This window comes from Oncorhynchus gorbuscha, linkage group LG16 (genome assembly GCF_021184085.1).
Source record: "Oncorhynchus gorbuscha isolate QuinsamMale2020 ecotype Even-year linkage group LG16, OgorEven_v1.0, whole genome shotgun sequence".
NCBI classification, from domain to species: Eukaryota; Metazoa; Chordata; class Actinopteri; order Salmoniformes; family Salmonidae; genus Oncorhynchus; species Oncorhynchus gorbuscha.
The window spans coordinates 91,728,008-91,750,276 of NC_060188.1; the positions used below are offsets into that span (position 1 = coordinate 91,728,008).

Genomic DNA, 22,269 nt, shown 5'->3' on the forward strand with positions numbered 1-22,269 from the left:
AATGATCACAAGAACGGTGAGCAAAAATCCCAGAACCACACGGGGGTGCTAGTGAATGACCTGCAGAGAGCTGGGACCAAAGTAACAAAGTCTACCATCAGTAACACACTACGCCACCAGGGACTCAAATCCTGCAGTGCCAGACGTGTCCCCCTGCTTAAGCCAGTACATGTCCAGGCCCGTCTGAAGTTTGCTAGAGAGCATTTGGATGATCCAGAAGAAGATTGGGAGAATGTCATATGGTCAGATTAAACCAAAATATAACTTTTTGGTAAAAACTCAACTCGTCGTGTTTGAGGACAAAGAATGCTGAGTTGCATCCAAAGAACACCATACCTACTGTGAAGCATGAGGGTGGAAACATCATGCTTTGGGGCTGTTTTTCTGCAAAGGGACCAGGACGACTGATCCGTGTAAAGTAAAGAATGAATGGGGCCATGTATCGTGAGATTTTGAGTGAAAACCTCCTTCCATCAGCAAGGGCATTGAAGATGAAATGTGGCTGGGTCTTTCAGCATGACAATGATCCCAAACACACCGCCCAGGCAACGAAGGAGTGGCTTCGTAAGAAGCATTTCAAGGTCCTGGAGTGGCCTAGCCAGTCTCCAGATCTCAATCCCATAGAAAATCTTTGGATGGAGTTGAAAGTCTGTGTTGCCCAGCAACAGCCCCAAAACATCACTGCTCTGGCACTTTATTGGTTCAAACACCCACAGACACAAGGTTGAGGTTACTCATGGACAGTAATTCGTCTTTTTTTTGTTTTGTTTTTTTGCATTGATGCATTGTGTCTTCTAACTGTCCAAGAATAGGATCCAAAGTGTTAGGAAATATTTGTTATCATAAATACAAAGGAGGATGTCTCTTCTCATACTTCTGGCACTTTAGTCAGACTGCCAGACTGTGCACCACAGAGCACCACAGAGCACCACAGAGCACCACAGAGCACTACAGAGCACCACAGAGCACCACAGAGCACCACAGAGCCAATCAGGAGAGAATACATACAGGTCAACGGTGCCAATTGAATGTCAAGGGACAGAGAACCCCTGTGGTTCAAGTCAAGAGCTACCCTTCCCCTTTCAGTCTGCTCTGCGCATGTCTGAAAGTGACAGAGCCAGCAGCCAGTTTTTCCACAGTATGTCATAAAAAATGATTACACTTATGACTGTATGTAAAATGCTAATATGTATTAGATCCAGAACAATGGAATAACTAAGACCTGAATTTGAATGCAGCGTGTTCCGATTTCTCCTTCACTTCCTGTCCAGCAGGGTCAACCAAAAACACTTGGCCTGATGGTTCATGCAGATACTGGGGAAGCAATATAGAAATGTATTGATCCCTTAAACAATTTTACTATTAAAGGACCCATATCACAACCCTCATACCAATTACACAAAAATGTACCTAAATCAATTTTGGAAAAAGGATTTTACTCACAAAAGACGTAGGAATTTATTTTTTCCAGTTAGAAATAGTAGGCCATGCATCAAATAACTACTTTCATCAGACAAAAACAAACCCTCAAATGCACTATTGTATTTTGTAAGTTGTCTGCAGGTGGTTTGTTGTGAATGCACTCAAATATCAAGTTATCAGGTTATGTAAACTGCGTTCTAATACTCAACGTAGAAGGATTTGTCTTAATGTACAATAATAATGTATATGAAAGTGATGCTATCAAGCTCACTGTGACCTGCAAATCACTGCCTATTACTGTGATTAAAAAGAGCATATGAAACATTGTTTTTCACAAGGCCTACCTCACGCCTTCCTTGAAGCACCTTTTTATAAAAAAATTTACCTTCATTTTACTAGGCATTTCAGTTAAGAACAAATTCTTAACTGCCCCCTGTTCAGGAGCAGAACGACAGATTTGTACCTTGTCAGCTTGGGGATTTGAACTTGCAACCTTCCGGTTACTAGTCCAACGCTCTAACCACGAGGCTACCCTGCCGCCCTCTGTCCTTGATCCATATCACATTTGTGAATATTTTCAGTGTCCATGTGAAAGATAGTTATTACAAGGATGGAACATTTATTAACTTAAACATTTATTTTTAAACACCCATGTAAAATGAAGGCCTGCAAGCCTACACTTAAATTTAGAAAAATGAATGTAAAAACAAACTACAAGGGTGTGTAATATAGAAGGGTGGTCAGTGGACATTCTGAACCTTGTTTGAAGTCATTAGGTCATGTGACCAATGAGCTATTGAAATTCAAAAAAATGTAAATAAATAATTTAAAATAGTTTGAGATGTAAATCGACCAAAGAAAACGTTTTTTTACGAGTGTCTATGCCATTGGGTTGGCTAGAACCAAACGTTTTAGGAGTAATGGTTAAACAGCTATTGAAATTTGAAGAAAATGGATTTGTCACTATGTTGAAGGCCCCTAACTGCTGTTTGGTGGAGGTTAGGAAAACTACAGGCGAATATCCAACCTGAAACTGGTTTTACCTCGGTATTTGATTGCATTCTTAACATAGCGATACATTTGCCTCATAGTCATGTGGTTAATAGCAAAATAACTATAAGAGCATGACATTTACATTAATGTACAAATGTTTATAATAGGAAAACTTTACAATTAAACATGTTATATAATAATATAGCTGATGTCATTGTGAGTTGTCAATGGGGGCAGTCTTTATATATACTTTTATTTACGGATATAAAGCAGTTTATCATGCAACTGATTAATGTCTTGGCTAGATGAGATACAAATTGATGTCAATTATTTTATTTGAAACTTTTAGCAAACACTAACTCATTCCCTTTCCATAACCTACAGTAACCCTAACCTGCTGCGTAAATTATCTTAACCTGATACGAAAAGTCAATTCTGACAAATTGTATCCCTTCTTGCCCAAAACCTCTTCTTTCCGTTTTATTGGGATTACATCGTTACCCGGTCGGTCACGTGCGTGTCAGTCAAAGATGGGTAGTGTGTAAACTACATGTCATTTCAGCTCCGAAATTGTTCTTTTTTTGGTCGTTTGTTTTAATGAAACAGAAAGCGTTTTTTTTGTGAAGTTATATTTAAAACTCATCCTGTCAGGCCAGTTTGTCAAGTTTCAGGGTTGGTATGTAAGCCAGGTAGCCATTACGCAGGTAAAGGGAGTGAACAAAACTCCACAATTGTTTGTGGCGAGGACAGAACAAACATGGTACAATAACCAGAAACTGGAAGATCACACGGAAAGAAAAAAAAAGAAATTATCGACATAGAATAATACTGGTGAGTAGTTAGCTGTATTATCCGCCTCCAAATTAAAGTTATTTCCAAGGATTTGTGAAGTGTGACGTTCGCAATTGACGTTATTTCATCCACTGACAATCTAAAAATCGAGAACTGAATCAAATCGAGGAAATCCACATTTGAAAGGCGATTTAATTGATCACATATTGGCTATGAACAGACCACTTATGTTATTTCCCGACGTTCTTATACATATTTGCATTGTTTCAGTGTAGTTTAACTTTTCCATGTCCTTTATTTTACACTTGAATTGTTTAACACTTTATTATGATTCCCTACACGGGATGTGAATGACATTTCATTGTAGTCTTGATACTCTTCCTGGAGACGGTGTCTCGACACACGATCTATAGGGTTGCTTCAGAATGGAGAAGGGTCTCTCACTCTTTTTATATAAACACTCAGCATAGGCAGCTGACAATGGCCGTCAGGCCGCTAGATCTGCGCTAGAGTCTTGGATTGATGTGCATTCCCGGTAATACACACCTGGCCCCTATGGACCGGCTCGTACATAAAGCATCCTTGATTCAGGCTGCAAATGCATCATTTTCCTCAACTAGATTTAGTGTGTTTGTCGCACCATTCTCAGTAAACCCCAGAACACTGTCTTGTGTGAAAAGCCTAGGAGGCCGTTGCTGAGATAGTGGAACCGGCATGCCTGGCACTGACAATTTTATACCATGCTCAAAGTTGCTTCGGTCACTTTTCTAAAATTCAATCAAGCAGTAACTGGATGCCTGTCTGCCTGCTTTATATAGCAAGCCATATGACTCACTGTAAGAGCGAACCATTTTTTGTGAACAAGGTGGTGTACAGGTGGTGCCATTAAAGCTAGTTAAGGAAGAAAAATAATGTCTTTGCAGACTGAATCAAATCAAATTGTATTTGTCACATGCGCTGAATACAAAGGTGTAGACCTTTACTGTGAAATTACTTACATACAAGCTCTTAACCAACAATGCAGTTGGAGGATGCTTTTTGTACGAGCCTGTCCACAGGTGATGCAAGTGTATTACTAGGAATGCAGATCTAGATGCCACCATTTCCCGCAGAGGGAAAGACTGCGGAGTTGCCTTGAGAGAGAGAGCAACAACAACAACTGATTACTTTCTACCACTGCAATATGTCAGTCACCACCTTGTTACCCTATATACCCTATATTATAGGACCAAGGCATAAATAATAATATATTAATTGTGCTCTTTATTTAACCATCTTACATATAAAAACCTTATTTGTTCATCAAACACTGTGAATAATTGATATTGACAGGTGATAGAAGGATGTGCTTGAAAGGATGACAATTATAATGGACGGCCTGAGGGTCAATGCACTTCCTGAATGTGTTCCACATGGTTTCCACACACAGTCTGTGCCTGTTGAACATTTATTTTTCCTGCTAGGAGGCTAGGGTTTAAATGGTTGATGGTTGCAAAGAGCACCAGTGTCTTAACAGTGTAATGTTGCCAAGGCAGGATAATCTGGTAGTGGCTTCTGATTTTAAATATAATGTTCACAGAACCGATGAGGCTCTGTTGTTCAGGTAACGGTAAGTGGACTGGAGGCAGGGCATGAAAGGGATAATGAATCCAGTTGTTTGTGTCATCCATTTTGTGGATGACTACCTTCTATGTTTCCATCCAACTCCCAAATGACACCCTATTTCCTTTATTGTCTTATAGCTTGAGTTCTTTGCACACAAAAAAATCATGCAATGATGGAAAGACCTAGGGTGTCCTTTAAATTTTAATGTCCTCCACCCTAATTAGCCTTCAATTTTGTCCCAGCGTTGAATCAGTTGACATGTTCCTTAGAGGACAGCTTGAGGTAGGGCCAGTCAGTGATGTGTTCCTTAGAGGACAGCCTGAGGTAGGGCCAGACAGTGACATGTTCCTTAGACGACAGCCTGAGGTAGGGCCAGTCAGTGATGTGTTCCTTAGAGGACAGCCTGAGGTAGGGCCAGTCAGTGACGTGTTCTCTTAAAAAGAGTGATAGCCTTAATAGGGCCAGTCAGTGACTTGTATGTTGTAGAGGATAGCGTTGCAGGTAGGGCCAGTCAGTGATGTGCAGAAAACAGCCTGAGAGTTAGGGCTTGCTAACAAAGGTAACCATTGTCACTAGTGTGAAACAGTCTTTCATGCTGTCAGTCATTCCCTTGACAGCAACAGTATCGGAAGATGGCAGTGGAGAGCCTCTCTGTGGATGCTGTAGGTGACGTTGGCTAGCTAAGCTGAAGCGCAGGAAAACTTCATTGTGTCTAACTGTCATCTTGCGCTGAACTGTGTCAGTTTGTCACGGGGTTGGAGCAATAACATGTTAAACTATTCAAGACATTGTTTCCTGTTAGTGTCTGGTAAAGAGGACTGTTTCCTTTTAGAAAATTCCATTTTTAATGGAGGACTGTTTTCCTGTTAGGGTCTAGTAGGTAAAGAGGACTGTGTTTCCTGTTGGGTCTGTTAGGTAAAGCATGTTTCCTGTTAGGGTCTAGTAGGTAAAGAGGACTGTGTTTCCTGTTAGGGTCTAGTAGGTAAAGAGGACTGTGTTTCCTGTTAGGGTCTAGTAGGTAAAGAGGACTGTGTTTCCTGTTAGGGTTTAGTAGGTAAAGAGGACTGTGTTTCAGACTGTTAGGGCTAGTAGGTAAAGAGGACTTGTTTCCTGTTAGGGTCTTGTTCAGGTAATGATTTGGACTGTGTTTCCTGTTAGGGTTTGTAGGTAAAGAGGACTGTGTTTTGTTAGGGTCTAGTAGGTAAAAGGACTGTAAATCTTTAACTGTCAGGTAAAGAGGACTGTGTTTCCTGTTGGTTGTTGAGTCTCTTGTTAGGGTTAGTAGGTAAAGAGGACTGTGACCTGAGGGTGTAGGTCTGGACTGTGGAGGGTCTAGTAGGTAAAGAGGACTCTGTTTCCTTTTAGGGTCATATGGAAATAACTGGTTTCCTGTTAGGGTCTAGTGGGTAAAGAGGACTTTGTTTCCTGACTTTAAGGTCAAATGTTGTGAAAGAGGACTGTGTTTCCTGTTAGGGTCTAGTAGGTAAAGAGGACTCTGTTAGGGTCTCAAATGGGTAAAGAGGACTGTTTTTCCTGTTGAAGGGTCTAGTGGGTAAAAAGGACTGTGTTTCCTGTTAGGGTCTAGTGGGTAAAGAGGACTGTGTTTCCTGTTAGGGTCTAAAAACAAAAAGGACTGTGTTTCCTGTTAGGGTCTATCTGGGTAAACAGAGACTGTGTTTCCTGTTAGGGTCTAAATATGGTCCCAAAAGAGGACTGTGTTTCCTGTTAGGGTCTAGTGGGTAAAGAGGACTGTGTTTCCTGTTAGGGTCTAGTGGGTAAAGACACTGTGTTTCCTGTTAGGGTCTAGTGGGTAAAGAAACTGTGTTTCCTGTTAGGGTCACAACAAAAATAAACTGTGTTTCCTGTTAGGGTCTGAGTGGGTAAAAGGACTGTGTTTCCTGTTAAAATACTAAGTAAAGAGGACTGTGTTTCCACAAAGGGTCTGTGAAAAGAGGACTGTGTTTCCTGTTAGGGTCTAGTAGGTAAAAGGACTGTGACCAGTTAGGGTCTCAAATGGGTAAAGAGTTACTTTTTCCATCATTGTAAGCCTGCCACACACACACCACACAGGACTGTGTTTCCTGTTAGGGTCACACACACAACAGGACTGTGTTTCCTTTATTAAACATAAGAAAGAGGACTGTGTTTTGTTAGTGGCTCTGGGAAGTGACAAAGAACTGTTTTCCTTTTAGGGTTATAGGTAAAGGGGACTAAATAATTCCTGTTAGGGTCTAGTGCTCTTTATTTCATCTTACATATAAAAACCTTATTTGTTGATCAAAGAGGACTGTGTTTCCTGTTAGGTTAAGGTCAAGAAGGACTGTGTTTCCTGAAAGGATGCAAGAGGACTGTGTTTCCTGTTGGGGTCTAGTGGGTAAAGAGGACTGTGTTTCTGTCAGGGTCTGGGTAAAGGACTGTGTTTCCTGTTAGGGTCTAGTGGGTAAATTTACTTTTTCCTGTTAGGGTCTAGTGGGTAAAGAGGAATGTGTTTCCTGTTAGGGTCTAGTGGGTAAAGAGGACTGTGTTTCCAGGGTCTAGTGGCCAAGGAGGACTGTGTTTCCTGTTAGGGTCTAGTTTTAAAGAGGACTGTGTTTCCTGTTAGGTCTAGTGGATGAGGCTCTGTTGTTAGGTCTAGTGGGTAAAGAGGACTGTGTTTCCTGTTAGGGTCTAGTGGGATAATGAGGACTGTTGTTTCCTGTTCATCCAGTGGGAAAGAGGACTGTGTTTCCTGTTAGGGTCTAGTGGGTAAAGAGGGTGTTTCCTGTTATCACATTTGACATTGTCTGGAAGTCTTGAGTTCATTTGTTTCCAAAAAAAATAGGGTCTAGTGAGGAAAGAGGACTGTGTTTCCTGTTAAATAGCAGGTAAAGAGACTGTGTTTCCTGTTAGGGTCTAGTAGGTTCAGGATTTTGTTTCCTGTTGAATATAGTAGGTAAAGAGTCCCTGTAATCCTGTTCAGGTCATTAGGTGAAAAAAACATGTTTCCTGTTAGGTCTAGTAGGTAAAGAGGACTGTGTTTCCTGTTAGGGTCAGTGGGTAAACAGGACTGTGTTTCCTGTTATGGTCAGTAGGTAAAGAGGACTGTGTTTCCTGTTAGGGTCTAGTTTTAAAAGGACTGTGTTTCCTTTAGGGTCTAGTAGGTAAAGCGGACTGTGTTTTGTAAAAGTCTAGTAGGTAAAGAGGACTGTTTTCCTTGCAGGGTCAGAAGGTAAAGAGGAGTTCTGTTAGGGTCTTGTTTTAACAGGACTGTGTTTCCATTGTCACTAGTGTCCAAAACTGTGTTTCCTGTTAGGGTCTAGTAGGTAAAGAGGACTGTGTTTCCTGTTGGTCTAGTGGAAAGAGGACTGTGTTTCCTGTTAGGATCTAGTGGGTAAAGAGGACTGTGTTTCCTGTTGGGTCTAGTGGGTAAAGAGGACTGTGTTTCCTGTTAGGGTCTAGTGGGTAAAGAGGACTGTGTTTCCTGTTAGGGTCCAGTTAAAGGGACTGTGTTACCTGGTCTAGTAGGTAAAGAGGACTGTGTTTCCTGTTAGTGTCTAGGAGGTAAAGAGGACTGTGTTTCCTGTTAGGGTCTAGTGGGTAAAGAGGACTGTGTTTCCTGTTAGGGTCTAGTGGGTAAAGAGGACTGTGTTTCCTGTTAGGGTCTAGTAGGTAAAGAGGACTGTGTTTCCTGTTAGGGTCTAGTGGGTAAAGAGGACTGTGTTTCCTGTTAGGGTCTGGTGGGTAAAGAGGACTGTGTTTCCTGTTAGGTTCTAGTGAGTAAAGAGGACTGTGTTTCCTGTTAGGGTCTAGTAGGTAAAGAGGACTGTGTTTCCAGTTAGGGTCTAGTGGGTAAAGAGGACTGTGTTTCCTGTTAGGGCCTGGTGGGTAAAGAGGACTGTGTTTCCTGTTAGGGTCTGGTAGGTCAAGAGGACTGTGTTTCCTGTTAGGGTCTAGTAGGTAAAGAGGACTGTGTTTCCTGTTAGGGTCTAGTAGGTAAAGAGGACTGTGTTTCCTGTTAGGGTCTAGTAGGTAAAGAGGACTGTGTTTCCTGTTAGGGTCTAGTGGGTAAAGAGGACTGTGTTTCCTGTTAGGGTCTAGTAGGTAAAGAGGACTGTGTTTCCTGTTAGGGTCTAGTGGGTAAAGAGGACTGTGTTTCCTGTTAGGGTCTAGTAGGTCAAGAGGACTGTGTTTCCTGTTAGGGTCTAGTAGGTCAAGAGGACTGTGTTTCCTGTTAGGGTCTAGTGGGTCAAGAGGACTGTGTTTCCTGTTAGGGTCTAGTGGGTAAAGAGGACTGTGTTTCCTGTTAGGGTCTAGTGGGTAAAGAGGACTGTGTTTCCTGTTAGGGTCTAGTGGGTAAAGAGGACTGTGTTTCCTGTTAGGGTCTAGTGGGTAAAGAGGACTGTGTTTCCTGTTAGGGTCTAGTGGGTAAAGAGGACTGTGTTTCCTGTTAGGGTCTAGTGGGTAAAGAGGACTGTGTTTCCTGTTAGGGTCTAGTGGGTAAAGAGGACTGTGTTTCCTGTTAGGGTCTAGTGGGTAAAGAGGACTGTGTTTCCTGTTAGGGTCTAGTGGGTAAAGAGGACTGTGTTTCCTGTTAGGGTCTAGTGGGTAAAGAGGACTGTGTTTCCTGTTAGGGTCTAGTGGGTAAAGAGGACTGTGTTTCCTGTTAGGGTCTAGTGGGTAAAGAGGACTGTGTTTCCTGTTAGGGTCTAGTGGGTAAAGAGGACTGTGTTTCCTGTTAGGGTCTAGTGGGTAAAGAGGACTGTGTTTCCTGTTAGGGTCTGGTGGGTAAAGAGGACTGTGTTTCCTGTTTTCTGTTAAACTCTGTGTTTTAACCCCTGACCTCCCCCCTCTGGGGAGCATTGGCATTTGTGTGAGGGACAGTTGGGCTATGTTAAATATCTAGATGGGGGCGGGAAGCTTTAGGTTATTTGATTTATTTCACCTTTATTTAACCGGGTAGGCTAGTTGAGAACAAGTTCTCATTTGCATCTGCGACCTGGCCAAGATAAAGCAAAGCAGTTCGACACATACAACAACACAGAGTTACACATGGAGTAAAACAAACATACAATCTTTAGTGAAACTCTTGTCTCAGGTTCCAAGCCAGGCAGGCAGCGAGCCAGATATGTGAAGGCAGGCAGGCAGGCAGCCAGGTATGTGAGGTAGCCAGCCAGGCAGGCAGCCAGGTATGTGAGGTAGCCAGCCAGGCAGGCAGCCAGGTATGTGAGGTAGCCAGCCAGGCAGGCAGCCAGGTATGTGAGGTAGCCAGCCAGGCAGGCAGCCAGGTATGTGAGGTAGCCAGCCAGGCAGGCAGCCAGGTATGTGAGGTAGCCAGCCAGGCAGGCAGCCAGGTATGTGAGGTAGCCAGCCAGGCAGGCAGCCAGGTATGTGAGGTAGCCAGCCAGGCAGGGAAGCCAGGTATGGGAGGTAGCCAGGCAGGCAGCGAGCCAGGTATGGGAGGTAGCCAGGCAGGCAGCGAGCCAGGTATGGGAGGTAGCCAGGCAGGCAGCGAGCCAGGTATGGGAGGTAGACAGGCAGCGAGCCAGGTATGTGGAGGCAGGCAGCGAGCCAGGTATGTGGAGGCAGGCAGCGAGCCAGGTATGTGGAGGCAGGCAGCAAGCCAGGTATGTGGAGGCAGGCAGGCAGCCAGGTATGTGGAGGCAGGCAGGCAGCCAGGTATGTGGAGGCAGGCAGGCAGGCAGCCAGGTATGTGGAGGCAGGCAGGCAGGCAGCCAGGTATGTGGAGGCAGGCAGGCAGGCAGCCAGGTATGTGGAGGCAGGCAGGCAGGCAGCCAGGTAGGTATGTGGAGGCAGGCTGGCAGGCAGGCAGCCAGGTAGGTATGTGGAGGCAGGCAGGCAGCCAGGTAGGTATGTGGAGGCAGGCAGGCAGCCAGGCAGGCAGCCAGGTATGTGAGGTAGCCAGGCAGGCAGCCAGGTGCGTGGAGGCAGGCAGCCAGGTATGTGAAGGCAGGCAGGCAGAGGCTCCTTTTGAAAGGTGTTCCCAATGCCTGTTGTCCCTCATCTCTCTCCCCTCTTCCGCACTGTCGCCATGGCAGTGCGTCGTGCCAGGCCGACGGATACCGCCAGAGATCACGACAAACCGCGGTATGTGTAGAGCGAAGTGGAGGAGGACCGTGACCCCCTCAGAGGGCTCTGGTCTAAACTAGTGCACTATATAGGGAATAGGGTTCCCAAGGGCTCTGGTCTAAAGTAGTGCACTATATAGGGAATAGGGTTCCATAGGGCTCTGGTCTAAAGTAGTGCACTATATAGGGAATAGGGTTCCATAGGGCTCTGGTCTAAAGTAGTGCACTATATAGGGAATAGAGTTCCATAGGGCTCTGGTCTAAAGTAGTGCACTATATAGGGAATAGGGTTCTATAGGGCTCTGGTCTAAAGTAGTGCACTATATAGGGAATAGGGTGACATTTAGGATGTAACCCAAAAGTCACATTTTATATTTAGTCCATCCCACTGATTTTAGTGGTCGTGAATTTCAGGGAATATCTCTGTGGGTCTAGAATACAGTTGCTGCCTTTTTGATCTCGATTGTGGTAAACTGATTTGTTTGAGTGAGTTTGGGGATGTTCTCCATGTGGGGATCCATGTGTTCGAGCTCTCAGAATCATAGAATAGTAGGATCGTCGTGGCAGTGTAAGGTCAGAGGCTCGCTGTACATTAGAAACGCATTCCTCGTTCTGTTCTCTGCCAGAAAACACATTTTTCTTGTTCAAGATATGAAATGTAACGTCTTAAGAATTTGGAAAAACAAAACTTTCACAACACTCGTTATATTTCAAGTTCCGTACACAATCAATTCACAACACTCAAAATACTTCAACGTGCCACGTTAAGTTTTGTCCTGAATTTGATCATAACATTCGGGATGATAGATGTACTCCTCGTACAGTTGGCAGTCTACCGTCATGTTATATAAGGCCTATACGCTGCTCACTGTCTCCTCCATTCTGCTGTTCTTCTATTCTGGAACTTGTTCTCTCTCAAATCACAGCATGGTCATAGACTGCCAGGCAGACTGCCAGGCAGTCATATTTGATTTATTTAGTAGTTTATAGTCTTTACACAAGATGATCATGGAGCCTGCCGGGTGGCGCAGTGGTCTAAGGCAGTGCTAGCTGTGCCACCAGAGGCTCTGGGTTCGAGCCAGGCTTTGTTGCAGCCGGCCGCGACCGGGAGGTCCATGGGGCGATACACAATTGGCCTAGCGTCGTCCGGGTTAGGGAGGGTTTGGCCGGCAGGGATATCCTTGTCTCATCGCGCACTAGCGAATCCTGTGGTGGGTCGGGGCGCAGTGCACGCTGACCAGGTCGCCAGGTGCACAGTGTTTCCTCCGACACATTGGTGCGGCTGCTGGCTTTCCGAGTTGGATGTGCGTTGTCAAGAAGCAGTGCTGCTAGGTTGGGGTTTTGTTTTGGAGGACGCATGACTTCGCCTCTACTCTCGACCTTCGCCTGTACGGGACTTGCAGCGATGAGACAAGACTCTACTAATTAAATAACACGAAATTGGGGAGAAAAAAAGGGTAAAAAAGAACCTATTTTAATGGAGACGAGTTGTATGACCAATAATCTGTCCGTTCTCCCGGAGTGTGCGCTTGTCAACTTCCCTTCATGGATTTGAAACAAAATAACTGGTAGCCAATATGGAAACTAGTCCATGCTTGGACCAATCCGCTGCTTAGTATTTGTGGGGAGTAGTGTGTGGGGAGTAGTGTGTGGGGGAGTAGTGTGTGGGCATGTTTTAAGCAGATACATTTTGTCTAGTGAGTGACCATCATTGGTCACCGCCTTTTCAAAGTGTGTTGCATTATGGGGATAAAAAAAAAATCCAACTTGCATGTCGACTGCAGGAACTTAACAAACACCATTTGGTCAAAGGTCATGCAGTTTTTAAAGACTGTCCTTCAAGTTGCTTCTCACCAACTAGTACCATGCAGCAATCGCCTGCTTAGTGGGAGGCCCTATTTGTCGACCAATCACTCTTTGTTTTCTGTGTGACCGTTGAGAACGTCGTCAAAGACATCACTCAGACAGGAACCACCTTTACTAATGCTACAGGGATACAAAAGTGATGTGAGACCTCTCTCTCTAACCAATGAATTGTACACCCCATTATGTTTTCAGTTTGAGTGTATGATTTGGGGGGAAAAAGCTTATTTTTCACATTTTTATTTTCGTAAATTAACCTTTTTATATAAACAATAGCAGCTACGTTGACACTGCAACATTGATCATAGCCTTGCTGTTGGAAAACCCCTTCAGTGTTGGACTTTCGGCTGTCGCAGATGCAACCCCCTCCCAACCCCGACTTAATCTGGCAACTTTTGTCTAGTTGGCTTCGTTAGCCTTACTACTCGAACACACCCATTGAGTTCCCACTTCAGGAGGAAGGAGAGATTATTCAGACCACTAGGCACTGCACAGCAGGAAGGAATGGTAGTGGAGCTCTCTGTTAGTGTGACATCACTGCAGACAGGGAGCGAGAGACCTTGCTTAGTTAGTCAAATAAGGGTGCGGCCTACCTGCCTACCCTTAGCCTAGCTGTGTGCAACTCTCCCCTTGGGAGTGGAGGTTAACGTTGGTTCTACCTTTTTAAATTTATTTAAAAAATATATTTTTAAAAATTTTAAACTTTTTTTATTTAGTAAATATTTTCTTAACTCTATTTCTTGAACTGCATTGTTAATTTAAGGGTTTATAACTAAGCATTTCACAGTAAGGTCTACACTTTTAAACATTTAATTTGATGGGCCTCCCAAGTGGCACAGCCTTCTTAGACACTACATCACAGTGCTAGCTGTGTCACTACAGATCCGGGTTCGTTTCCAGGCTGTCGTCGTAACCGGCCGTGACCGTGAGACCCTTAAGGCGGCGCAACATTGATCGTGTTAGGGGAGGAAAAATCTTCGCGAGCAAGGAGGCCTACAAACCTGACTCAGTTACACCAGCTGCGTCAGGAGGAATGGGCCGAAATTCACCCAATTTATTGTGGGAAGCTTGTGGAAGGCTACCCAAAACATTTCACCCAAGTTAAACAATTTAAAGGCAATGCTACCAAATAGTAATTGAGTGTATGGAAACTTCTGACCCACTGGGAATGTGATGAAATAAATAAAAGCTGAAATAAATCATTCTCTCTACTATTATTCTGACATTTAACATTCTTAAAATAAAGTGGTGATCCTAACTGACCTAAGACAGGGAATTTTTACTAGTATATAATATATTTTGTATGTAAACGTCCGTCTTCAACTGTAAATGTAGGAAGTAAGTGTGTGTGACTCGGTGTTGTGTGTACCCAGGAAACAGAAACCTTTCCTTAGGCCAGCTCCTTCTTGACGTCTTGGTCGGCCAGTCCAAGCAGGTTATTATTTGTCCCGATGGTGACCAAAACACATGAACAAAAAGGAAAACTACCAAAGGCAGTTTTGGGGCGGCAGGGTAGCCTAGTGGTTAGAGCAGTTCAAACCCCCGAGCTGACAAGGTACAAATCTGTTGTTCTGCCCCTGAACAGGCAGTTAACCCCCTAGGCCGTCATTGAAAATAAGAATTTGTTCTTAACTAGTTAAATAAAGGTAAAATAAAAATACCCAAACTAAAGACTCAACAACAAAAGAACAGCTCTGCCAGCTGGGACACTGACTGACCATCACCATAAATGACAGCACCCCGTGTGCTTATCAAGGCATCCTTCTGCATTTGGACATGGTTAGTGCTGCCACCTGGGGGTGCAGTGTGGAAGTGCATCAAATCAAATTAAATCTAATTGTATTAGTCACGTGTCGAATACAACCCGGTGTACAGGTTCCAGTGAAATGCTTACTTATGAACCCCTAACCGACATTTTCATTAAAAAAACAGACAGTTAAGAATAAGAGATAAAAGTAACAAGTAATTAAAGAGCAGTGGTGAAATAACAATAGTGAGACTATATACGGGGGGGGGGGGGTACCGGTACAGAGTCGATGTGCGGGGGCCACTGGTTATTTGAGGTAGGATTTACATGTAGGTAGAGTTATTAATATTAAAGTAACAATGCATAGATGACAACCGAGAGTAGCAGTGGTGTGGGGGAGGGGAGGGGGGGGGGCACTGCAAATAGTCTGGGTAACCATTTGACAAGATGTTTAGGACTCTTGTGACTTGGGGGTAGAAGCTGTTTTAAATCCCTCTTGGTCCTAGACTTGGCGCTCCGGTACCGTTTGCCGTGCGGTAGCAGATAGAACAGTGTATGACTAAGGTGGCTGGAGTCTTTTACATTTTTTTGTTAGGGCCTTCCTCCTGACACTGCCTGGTATGAAGGTCCTGGATGGCAGGAAGCTTGGCCTCAGTGATGTACTGGGCCGTTCGCACTACCCTCTGTAATCAAATCATTAAAGAGCAGTGGTGCTTTGCGGTCGGAGCCTGAGCAGTTGCCATACCAGGCAGTGATGCTCTCGATAGTGCAGCTGAAGAACCTTTTGAGGATCTCAGGACCCATGCCAAATCTTTTCAGTCTCCTGAGGGGGAATAGGTTTTGTCGTGACCTCTTCATTACGGACTTGGTGTGCTTGGACCATGTTTGTTGGTGATGTGGACACCAAGGAACTTGAAGCTCTCAATCTGCTCCACTGCAGCCATGTCGATGAGAATGGGGGTGTGCTCGGCCCTCTTTTTTCTGTAGTCCATAATCATCTCCTTTGTCTTGATCATGTTGAGGGAGAGGTTGTTATTCTGGCACCACACGGCCAGGTCTCTGACCTCCTCCCTACAGGCTGTCTCGTCGTTCTCGGTGATCAGGCCTACCACTGTTGTGTCATCAGCAAACTTAATGATGGTGTTGGAGTCGTGCCTGGCCGTGCAGTCATGAACAGGGAATACAGGAGGGGACTGAGAACGCACCCCTGAGGGGCCCCTGTGTTGAGGATCAGTGTGGTGGATGTGTTGTTACCTAGCCTTACCACCTGGGGGCGGCCCGTCAGGAAGTCCAGGATCCAGTTGCAGAAAGTTTTTTAAAAGTATGTTAATCTCTAGGAGACAGAGCGCGTCACCTTCCTGAGCGAATTGACAGCTGCGTGGCTCCATGGTGTTTATACTTGCGTACTATTGTTTGTACAGATGAACGTGGCTTCTAAAGCCATGACATCATTTTCTGGAATTTTCCAAGCTGTTTAAAAGGCACAGTCAACTTAGTGTATGTAAACGTCTGACCCACTGGAATTGTGATGCAGTGAATTATAAGTGAAATAATCTGTCTGTAAACAATTACTGGAAAAATTATGTGTCATGCACAAGGTAGATGTCCTAACCGACTTGCCAAAACGATAGTTTGTTAACAAGATATTTGTGGAGTGGTTGAAAAACGAGTTTTAATGACTCCAACCTAAGTGTATGTAAACTTCCGACTTCAACTGTAGGTGGTCCAGAGTTCTTTTCCTTCTGGTTGCACATTTTAACATGATGACAGAAATTTGATAAAAACGGATTTAAGTTTCCCTGCATTTAAAGTCCCTGGCTACTGTGAGCGCTGCCTCTGGGTGAGTGTTTCCTTGTTTGCTTATGGCGGAATACAACTCATTCAATGCTGTCTTAGTGCCAAACACCTAAAGTACATAACATTATCAAACTAATTAAAATATGATGTAGCCTTTGTATTGTTTTTTTTGTTTCCTTGATTTTTCTAACTTTAACAAAAGCTTGTAAAAATGGACTTGTAATTCAGATCAAGTCGCTGATCAGTTTGGTGTGAATGGTTTCCTTCACTGCTCTATTTGAATTAAAGAGAGCAGGTCATGTAGTGGTTATATGTAACAGGGTTTTTGGCTTCGGTGGGTGTGAGGAGGTAATTACTGGTCTATGTCAGACTTTATAATGGGAGCAAAACACTCCTCAGTCATGACCTCCTCGCCAAGAGACTAAAAGACCTTGCTGCCAAAAGGCTAACACTGAGTTACTTAGAGGCACACTGAGAGGCACACTGAGAGGCACACTGAGAGGCTAACACTGAGAGGCTAACACTGAGAGGCTAACACTGAGAGGCTAACACTGAGAGGCTAACACTGAGAGGCTAACACTGAGAGGCTAACACTGAGAGGCTAACACTGAGAGGCTAACACTGAGAGGCTAACACTGAGAGGCTAACACTGAGAGGCTAACACTGAGAGGCTAACACTGAGAGGCTAACACTGAGAGGCTAACACTGAGAGGCTAACACTGAGAGGCTAACACTGAGAGGCTAACACTGAGAGGCTAACACTGAGAGGCTAACACTGAGAGGCTAACACTGAGAGGCTAACACTGAGAGGCTAACACTGAGAGGCTAACACTGAGAGGCTAACACTGAGAGGCTAACACTGAGAGGCTAACACTGAGAGGCTAACACTGAGAGGCTAACACTGAGAGGCTAACACTGAGAGGCTAACACTGAGAGGCTAACACTGAGAGGCACACTGAGAGGCACACTGAGAGGCACACTGAGAGGCACTTTAGGATGTTTGACCATTACCCATTTAAAAAAAAAGCTATAATCTAACAAGACATTGAAATCTATGAGTTAACTATATGATAGTGTGTTAACTATTTGAGTTAACTATATGATACTGTGTTAACTATGTGTGTTAACTATATGATAGTGTGTTAACTATGTGTGTTAACTATATGAGTTAACTATGTGTGTTAACTATGTGTGTTAACTATGTGTGTTAACTATGTGTGTTAACTATGTGTGTTAACTATGTGTGTTAACTATGTGTGTTAACTATATGATAGTGTGTTAACTATGTGTGTTAACTATATGATAGTGTGTTAACTATGTGTGTTAACTATGTGTGTTAACTATGTGATAGTGTGTTAACTATGTGTGTTAACTATATGATAGTGTGTTAACTATGTGTGTTAACTATATGATAGTGTGTTAACTATGTGTGTTAACTATATGATAGTGTGTTAACTATGTGTGTTAACTATATGATAGTGTGTTAACTATGTGTGTTAACTATGTGTGTTAACTATATGATAGTGTGTTAACTATGTGTGTTAACTATATGATAGTGTGTTAACTATGTGTGTTAACTATATGATAGTGTGTTAACTATGTGTGTTAACTATATGATAGTGTGTTAACTATGTGTGTTAACTATGTGTGTTAACTATATGATAGTGTGTTAACTATGTGTGTTAACTATGTGTGTTAACTATATGATAGTGTGTTAACTATGTGTGTTAACTATATGATAGTGTGTTAACTATGTGTGTTAACTATGTGTGTTAACTATATGATAGTGTGTTAACTATGTGTGTTAACTATATGAGTTAACTATGTGTGTTAACTATGTGATAGTGTGTTAACTATGTGTGTTAACTATGTGTGTTAACTATGTGTGTTAACTATGTGTGTTAACTATATGATAGTGTGTTAACTATGTGTGTTAACTATATGATAGTGTGTTAACTATGTGTGTTAACTATATGAGTTAACTATGTGTGTTAACTATGTGATAGTGTGTTAACTATGTGTGTTAACTATGTGTGTTAACTATGTGTGTTAACTATGTGTGTTAACTATGTGATAGTGTGTTAACTATGTGTGTTAACTATGTGTGTTAACTATATGATAGTGTGTTAACTATGTGTGTTAACTATGTGTGTTAACTATGTGTGTTAACTATATGATAGTGTGTTAACTATGTGTGTTAACTATATGATAGTGTGTTAACTATGTGTGTTAACTATATGAGTTAACTATGTGTGTTAACTATGTGATAGTGTGTTAACTATGTGTGTTAACTATGTGTGTTAACTATGTGTGTTAACTATGTGTGTTAACTATGTGTGTTAACTATGTGATAGTGTGTTAACTATGTGTGTTAACTATGTGTGTTAACTATGTGTGTTAACTATGTGTGTTAACTATATGATAGTGTGTTAACTATGTGTGTTAACTATGTGTGTTAACTATGTGTGTTAACTATGTGTGTTAACTATGTGTGTTAACTATGTGATAGTGTGTTAACTATGTGTGTTAACTATGTGTGTTAACTATATGATAGTGTGTTAACTATGTGTGTTAACTATGTGTGTTAACTATGTGTGTTAACTATATGATAGTGTGTTAACTATGTGTGTTAACTATGTGTGTTAACTATGTGTGTTAACTATGTGTGTTAACTATATGATAGTGTGTTAACTATGTGTGTTAACTATGTGTGTTAACTATGTGTGTTAACTATGTGTGTTAACTATGTGTGTTAACTATATGATAGTGTGTTAACTATGTGTGTTAACTATATGATAGTGTGTTAACTATGTGTGTTAACTATATGAGTTAACTATGTGTGTTAACTATGTGATAGTGTGTTAACTATGTGTGTTAACTATGTGTGTTAACTATGTGTGTTAACTATGTGTGTTAACTATGTGTGTTAACTATGTGTGTTAACTATATGATAGTGTGTTAACTATGTGTGTTAACTATGTGTGTTAACTATATGATAGTGTGTTAACTATGTGTGTTAACTATGTGTGTTAACTATGTGTGTTAACTATGTGTGTTAACTATGTGTGTTAACTATGTGTGTTAACTATATGATAGTGTGTTAACTATGTGTGTTAACTATGTGTGTTAACTATGTGTGTTAACTATGTGTGTTAACTATATGATAGTGTGTTAACTATGTGTGTTAACTATGTGTGTTAACTATGTGTGTTAACTATGTGTGTTAACTATGTGTGTTAACTATATGATAGTGTGTTAACTATGTGTGTTAACTATATGATAGTGTGTTAACTATGTGTGTTAACTATATGAGTTAACTATGTGTGTTAACTATGTGATAGTGTGTTAACTATGTGTGTTAACTATGTGTGTTAACTATGTGTGTTAACTATGTGAGTTAACTATGTGAGTTAACTATGTGAGTTAACTATGTGAGTTAACTATGTGAGTTAACTATGTGATAGTGTGTTAACTATGTGTGTTAACTATGTGTGTTAACTATGTGTGTTAACTATGTGTGTTAACTATGTGTGTTAACTATGTGTGTTAACTATGTGTGTTAACTATGTGTGTTAACTATGTGTGTTAACTATGTGTGTTAACTATGTGTGTTAACTATGTGTGTTAACTATGTGTGTTAACTATGTGTGTTAACTATGTGTGTTAACTATGTGTGTTAACTATAGTGTGTTAACTATGTGTGTTAACTATGTGTGTTAACTATGTGTGTTAACTATGTGTGTTAACTATATGATAGTGTGTTAACTATGTGTGTTAACTATGTGTGTTAACTATGTGTGTTAACTATATGATAGTGTGTTAACTATGTGTGTTAACTATATGATAGTGTGTTAACTATGTGTGTTAACTATGTGTGTTAACTATGTGTGTTAACTATGTGTGTTAACTATGTGTGTTAACTATGTGTGTTAACTATGTGTGTTAACTATATGATAGTGTGTTAACTATGTGTGTTAACTATATGATAGTGTGTTAACTATGTGTGTTAACTATGTGTGTTAACTATGTGTGTTAACTATGTGTGTTAACTATGTGTGTTAACTATGTGATAGTGTGTTAACTATGTGTGTTAACTATGTGTGTTAACTATGTGTGTTAACTATATGATAGTGTGTTAACTATGTGTGTTAACTATGTGTGTTAACTATGTGTGTTAACTATGTGTGTTAACTATGTGTGTTAACTATGTGTGTTAACTATGTGTGTTAACTATGTGTGTTAACTATGTGTGTTAACTATGTGTGTTAACTATATGATAGTGTGTTAACTATGTGTGTTAACTATGTGTGTTAACTATGTGTGTTAACTATGTGTGTTAACTATGTGTGTTAACTATGTGTGTTAACTATGTGTGTTAACTATGTGTGTTAACTATGTGTGTTAACTATGTGTGTTAACTATGTGTGTTAACTATGTGTGTTAACTATGTGTGTTAACTATGTGTGTTAACTATGTGTGTTAACTATGTGTGTTAACTATGTGTGTTAACTATGTGTGTTAACTATGTGTGTTAACTATGTGTGTTAACTATGTGATAGTGTGTTAACTATGTGTGTTAACTATGTGTGTTAACTATGTGTGTTAACTATGTGTGTTAACTATGTGTGTTAACTATATGATAGTGTGTTAACTATGTGTGTTAACTATGTGTGTTAACTATGTGTGTTAACTATGTGTGTTAACTATGTGTGTTAACTATGTGTGTTAACTATGTGTGTTAACTATGTGTGTTAACTATGTGTGTTAACTATATGCTGTGTTAACTATGTGTGTTAACTATGTGTGTTAACTATATGATAGTGTGTTAACTATGTGTGTTAACTATGTGTGTTAACTATATGATAGTGTGTTAACTATGTGTGTTAACTATGTGTGTTAACTATGTGTGTTAACTATGTGTGTTAACTATGTGTGTTAACTATGTGTGTTAACTATGTGTGTTAACTATGTGTGTTAACTATGTGTGTTAACTATATGCTAGTGTGTTAACTATGTGTGTTAACTATGTGTGTTAACTATATGATAGTGTGTTAACTATGTGTGTTAACTATGTGTGTTAACTATGTGTGTTAACTATGTGTGTTAACTATGTGTGTTAACTATATGATAGTGTGTTAACTATGTGTGTTAACTATGTGTGTTAACTATGTGTGTTAACTATGTGTGTTAACTATGTGTGTTAACTATGTGTGTTAACTATGTGTGTTAACTATGTGTGTTAACTATGTGTGTTAACTATGTGTGTTAACTATATGATAGTGTGTTAACTATGTGTGTTAACTATGTGTGTTAACTATATGATAGTGTGTTAACTATGTGTGTTAACTATGTGTGTTAACTATATGATAGTGTGTTAACTATGTGTGTTAACTATGTGTGTTAACTATATGATAGTGTGTTAACTATGTGTGTTAACTATTTGAGTTAACTATATGATAGTGTGCTCTGTGTATTATTGGTAGTAGTAATCTACATTTATATCATGGCACAAAATGCTTACCTACATATTATTGGCTCAATAAATACACCAAGTTGTTGTGCTGACATTGCTGTTTTGGATTTGGCAGTGCAGTTGAGTGGACATGGGACAGGGAGAAGAGTTTTTTTTTTAAAGTCTAGTTCTGTGATTAATTTCCATCAATTAAAAAAAATATATATATATTTTTTTTTAACCTGAGCTGGAATAATGGCAGACTGACTTGACATTTCTGGCTGTGGTTCTACTGTGATTTGTGATGGGTGTAGTTTGGCATGTGTTGAAGAGGTAGCTCTACAGAGCAGCGTAGTCACCTGAAGAGCTGTCTGCATCCCAAATAGCAACCTACATTTATCCTATATAAGAGCACTAGCCCTGGCCAACAGTAGTGCATCTACAAAGTGTGTCGTTTGAGACTCGGATGCTTTCTGTCTGTAGATCACTTCTTTGTCTCTGGGTTTAACTTTAGGAATGCTGCCTTGCTGATC

General features: G+C 41.3%; 1 protein-coding gene across 1 annotated transcript in view; it reads left to right on the plus strand.

The window, feature by feature from the left end:
• Positions 1-2,955: 2,955 nt before the first annotated feature.
• LOC124000543 (phospholipid-transporting ATPase IC-like) overlaps positions 2,956-22,269 on the plus strand; it is a 70,361-nt gene continuing 51,047 nt past the window's right edge. The window contains exon 1 of the mRNA XM_046306995.1: positions 2,956-3,246. The gene's annotated coding sequence lies outside the window, so the exon portion shown is untranslated. The remainder of the gene's footprint in view (positions 3,247-22,269) is intronic.